The sequence below is a fragment of the Nuphar pumila genome, chromosome 2 (genome assembly GCF_984573655.1).
Source record: "Nuphar pumila chromosome 2, dmNupPumi1.hap1.1, whole genome shotgun sequence".
NCBI classification, from domain to species: domain Eukaryota; kingdom Viridiplantae; phylum Streptophyta; class Magnoliopsida; order Nymphaeales; family Nymphaeaceae; genus Nuphar; species Nuphar pumila.
In genome coordinates this window covers 138,194,292-138,200,400 of record NC_143250.1, presented here as the reverse complement: position 1 = coordinate 138,200,400, position 6,109 = coordinate 138,194,292, and positions in this window count along the sequence as shown.

The following is a 6,109-nucleotide window of genomic DNA, read 5'->3' as shown; positions in this document are numbered from 1 at the left end:
GAGAAGCTATTTTTGGTGGAAGACGTCTCTGTTGAACTTCGATAGAGTTGCAGTTTGAACTTGGGTGTTGATAGCTTGTAGTTGGTGGATTTTTCTGATTTTTCTTGCGAATAACAAGTGATCCTCTTACACTATGAAACTCTAAGGGCATGTAAGCATGTAGATAAAGTTTGGCATGTTTGAGATATGGTTTTGTGTATACATCATGAATGTTTCTGCTAAAAAAATTATGGTAAGCTATGAAGTCATTCAACTATGTTCAATTTGAGTTTTTTCGAAAATTTTACATGTTCATGATTGGTGTATGTTTAAAAAATGGGTTTTTTTAAAAGCATACATATGTGTTTTAAGTAGATCTGAGTTTTAAATGCCAAATGGTTTACCTCATGTCTATGACAAGAAATCACTTATTTTTGTTGAAAAGTTATTTTTTTATTTTGGGATTTTCAATTTGGCCCTGTTTAGAGTCAACTTTTGTTGGTCAGGAGTAGACCCTTTTATTGTCATGCCTCTGCTTTGTCCCTAAGAGTCGACCCTTGTTGATTAGGGTTGACTCACCTCAGTCTGATTAGGGTTGACTCACCTCAGTTTCAAAACTCTGTAATGGGTTTTGGAGACAAAGAGTTAACTCCGTGTATTCATAGAGTTGACTCAGAAACATGATGAGTTGAGTCCTAAACAGATGAGACGACTCTTGAGTATTGTTGAGTCAACTCATATTGTTTTATGAGTCGACCCTTACAGTGGAGAGATGACTAATGTTGTTTGGAGAGTCAAGTCTTGCAGTCGATTCATGTTGTTTGATGAGTCGACTCTTGAGTGGTCTGAGTCGACTCTAATGCTTGTAAGTGGGATTATTTTGATGTTTTGCATGCGGATTGATATGGTTGAGCTTGGAATTTGAGGGATCTAACCCAAGATGATGTGGTGTGGTCTGTGGGACCCTACTTGGTTGATGTTGGAGATTCTATGTATGGGTTTTACCTACGTATTTGGTATTTTTGGCTGAGGGTCGACTCATAAAGGTTAGGGCTTGACTCCTCTATATTGTAAATAGACTCTTGCAGGTTGCAAGTCGACTCCTGCAGTGGAGAGTTGATTCCTTTATGTGTTTTGGTTTTATTTGAGATTTGTTGATTCCTGGGATCAAGAGAGATGACTCTTGAGTTAACTGAATGTGTTTTTCTTGGTGATTTGCCTTTGAGTATGGTTGTTAAGCTTGGGATTCGATGAATCAAGCCTGAAATAACTGTGTATGGATAGGCAATATCAATAGTTATTATTTTTTAGCAATCTTTGTGCAATACGGAATGTGACTTCAGGTGGTCCAAGAGGAACCTATTTTGTGTATAGATGCATATTATATGTTATGTGATGCATTGGGATATGAGGTTTCATTATTCCAGTTATGAGGATTACAAAGATGGTAATAACAATAAGAAGAAAAGGGTATGTATACTTACAATTGCAATCATAATATCATGACCCTAGGGGTATCTCGTTACAAGAACATGTTTAGATGTCGATCTGTGGTACCGAGTGGGTATCTTAAGTTGTCCTTTATGTTGACCACCATTGTGTGTGCTATGTCTTAGCCCAGACCCAAGTACCGAAATGGTATTGTGTGGTATTTGTTATCCATACTTGTGTGTACATGGACTTTGGATGTTTGGTCCTTGTTGTTCGTGCCAGAGGGGTACTGTGAGTGTTTGCCTTGGGTGCCAGTACCTAGAGAATAAATTTGTTTTATTAGTTGTATATCATTTTCATGGTGGTAGTTGTGTCTTGGCCAAGATACTGGTACTGTGATGGTACGATACGTGAAGTGTTGGCTCAAGTTGTTTTAACTATTAGAGTATAATACAATGATACATGTTATGTTATAATTGTAAGCTTATGGCTATTGGTTTGCACCATCAGATATTAATGAGCCATCTTATCAAATGTGTTATACTCGTTGAGTTTTCTTACAGTTTGAGCAAACTTATCAAATATGTTATACTTGCTTGGTTTTCTTGTGGTTTTAGTCAGCTTGTCAGATGTATTATGCTCACCTGATTTTCTTATGGTGTGAGTCAACTTGTCAAATATGGTATGCTTGCTTGTTTTTCTTGTAGTTTGAGTCAACTTGTCATATGTGAACAATAGTGACAAATATTGCGAGATTTATGAAAATCTTGCGATAATATTGCAAGAAATTACCTGAAAGTTTAAAATGGCAATTTCTCGCAAGATTTTCAAAATATCATGAGATTTATGAAAAAAACATAAATACCATGATTTAAATGCGATATTTATGTTTTAAATGGCTATTTATCACAAAAAAATCATGTATTTTTATTTTTAAATAATTTTTATTAATCTTTTCTTATCAAAATTATTTTTTATATTTTTAGATTATTTTTTTTATTGTCAAGATTTTGTTGGAAAAAAATGCAAGATTTATGAATTTTTTTCAATTTCTCATGAGTTTTTGAAAAATGAGAAATTATCGATAAAAATGTTTGTCACTATGATGTGAACAATCACGAACCAACCTTGTTGAAGAATTTTTGGGACAATTGAGCAAGCTCATGTCATTTGGATCTAAGGGATTTGTCCCCCGCCATGGGGCTTAAGGAACACTAGACTTTGATACTCGAAGCGGAAGTAAAGATGTTACAGTATGCCTAGTAGTGCACTACGTTAACTTCAGGATGAGGGATAAGGTTCTAGACTCTCGGTGCTAGAGAGAGGGATGCCTTGACGAAGAATCTCGGACTCTAGTGCAAGCATCACGGTGACTATCCAAAATTTTATAAATGAAATGGATGAATGAACATCCCTTGAATGGCCTAGTGATGCCCAACTTTTCAGGAAGTAGTGTCCTGTTAGATGTAATCATGATCATAATAATAAATGTGTGTGAGCATAGCATGTAATGCAACAATAATTAAAGGAAAATATTTAATAAAATATGCATGCATGTAGGTAAACATGGCATGAGTTCATAGGCTTGGTGCATGGGCACCAGATGTAAAACTCAAAAAAAATCTGAAATATTTTAATAGGAAAATTTTGGTCATTATAAATTATTGAATACTGGCTTTTTTTACCTGTGTGTTTGAATTGATTTTTTCTAGCTTTAATTCTTAGTGCAGTTGACCTTATGGGTCATCCGGCAATTAAATCAACAATTTTGGATAATTTTGAATGGCGATTAAATTAGTTAATTAATTAAATTAATGGCTAATTAAATTGGTGTCTAACTGACAATGTTGGTGATTGAGTGGTTATGTACGATAATTAGGGTTTATTAGCTTTTGGTTGTTAGACATTTTGCATTTATTCACTAATTATGATTAAATAGTAATTTGTTTGCTAATTAACAAGTATAGAATATAAATTATGCTGAGGTATTAAGTGAATTTTTAATTTTGATTTATGAACATAATTATTTTAGAAATGTGAGCTAAGATGTAGATGATTAACAAAAAAAATATATTAATATCCTTCTGGGTTTGGACCCACATCGGTTTTTTGTTTTTGACCAAAACAGTTTGAGATCTAAATATATGAGCCATGGAATTTCAAATTTTGGTATAGAGGGTGGGGCCCACTTGATTGGGACATCCCCTCTCTTTTGTAGCACAAAAGCCTAAGCTTGTGTATGTTTCCAAGAATTTTTTAAAATAGACACACCAAGCGTTTCCTACCTTTTTGTCTTCCTTTCCTTTTATATACAACATTTGGAAAAGGAGAAGAGGGTCCTTGGGATAGAGTGAAGGAGCTTGTAGGGACTAAGCTCCACCCTCCATCTCCATGATTTAATCATGGCCACACATCTCTAAAACCCTCTCAAAACACTAATTTAAATCTATAAATAAGTGAAAAATGAAGAGAAGTTTGTTATATCTTCTCTTACTCTCTCTCTCTCTCCTCTCCACCAAATTCTACAAGGGTGCATTTGAGCTTGGAGTTGATATTCTTCCCTACTCTCAAAAGTGTAGAGTGAGGTATCAAGAGGGACTTCACCCTACACTAATTATAGAGAAGAGATTATTTAAGTTCTTTGATTCTTCGTAAGGTTCTATTGTTCAAAGAAAGGTAAGGAAAACCCACTCAATGTTCTTTTTGTACATTCTATGGCATTCATCACTCATGTTTGCATGCATTCTATAAATGCATGTAGGTATTATAGGGATATACAAAAAAAAATATCCATGGTATTGTTTTAAAAGCTTTCATTTAATAGATGAATCTCATGGTTGGTTTAACCATGTTTATGTTTTTTAAACTTTCTTTAGTATTCATAGTTGAATTTCATTCATGTTGATATTTTAATGGTAGAGTTTTAATTTTTAGGCTTGTTCATGGTTGAATCTCATTGATTTTGATATTTTAATGGTAGTGTTTCATTTTTTAGGCATGTTCACAATTGAATCTCATTCATTTTGATTTTTTAGGAAAGAGTTTTATATGTGAATAATATTCATGGTCAAATATAGTACTACGAACTTTTTTCAAAGGTAGTTTCCCATCTTTAACTTATGTTTAGGGATTTACCTTGTGGATCTTAAGTTTTTGTGCTTGTCATCCATATTTGACTCATGTTCATGTGTAGATCTCATTCATTTTAAGTTTCAATGGTAGGTTTACATTTTTAAGTCAACATTCATAGTTAGTTCTTAAGTGCTTGATTTTTCAATAATGATTGTCTATTTTTAAATCTATGACTTATAGTTAATCTTCAATTACTTTGTATTTTAATGGTAGTCTCTCATGTAGATGCATGTTGATACAAGTTAATCATCATGCATACACATGTATTAATTAAAAAAAAAATTATAGTGTATGTGAATATGCAATACACATATACCCAGATCCAAGGATGAACTAAGCATGGGTTTCAAATGTGGAACTGCATAATAAGTTCTAGGACCCAATGCTTAAGTAATGGACTAGTTCCAAAGAAAAAAAATACACATTTGATGCTTTCCTAAATGAATTTTTACACATTTTTGAATTAATAGACATGTATTTGGAAAAAATACTATTCAGTTTGGTATTTTCTTGAACTGAATTGTCTGAAAGTAAAATCTGTATGTCTCAATTTTGGATGGATAAAAATCTGAATTTTTACCCTATTATTCTACACATCTAGATGAAGATTTGGAACTACAAATGAGGTTCATTTGATGTGGGAATTAGGAGATATGATCTATACAATTTGCTTCAGAATTTCAGGCCTGACAAAAATTCTGAACAGATAGTAGTCTGATCTATGATTTTTAATTTTAGAAATCTGTAAAGAAGGTGTGCCAAAAACTTTTTTTGGTAACTGTTAACATATATGTAAGCTTATGAAAAAATTTTGGGGTTCATTACTTTTGGGATTTGGGCTGGATAGTTCATACAAAAATCAAATAGGAGTTGAGTTTCTACCGAATAGACCCAGTCCTTTTGCAAAAACAAGTATCAGTGTAGATTTTCTCTAGCCCTGTAGTCACAAAATTTTTCAGTGCTTTTTTTCTGGGCTGAAAGCATACAAATCCAAGAACAAATCTTAAAAATTCTATGATCATGGAAATACCTGTTTTAGCCTACGCAAAATCAGGTTTGGATTGTGAGTCCTAAAATCTGCAGAATATAGAATTAGAAAACCGTATGGGTTCCAGATTTTTCTTTGGATCATTGGATTTGAGTTTAAGCCTGTGATTTTACCAAGACTTAACTGACATATGTAGGGATACATAGAAAATTTTTGGAGTCTAATGTTTTTAATTTGAATTACTGATGAATGTTATATGAGGCAGTAGAATTCTACTGCAATTGTTTTGTAAAAAAAAACTCAGTTGTGGGTTTTTATAAAATACCATCCATATGTAATTATTTCAATTATAATTGTTATCTTAAAGCATGGATATCATCACAATGTATGCAGCATGTCAATGTATTTTTATATATGGTCATGTCATGAAAGATGTCATGTATGTAGCATGTTGATGAAATGATGCATGCAATTATTGTTATAAAAAATATCATGATATGATGTAAATGCATGCAATGAAATATTGTATAATCCAGATACATGAATTATAGCGACAATAAGATCGAATGTGAAGCATGT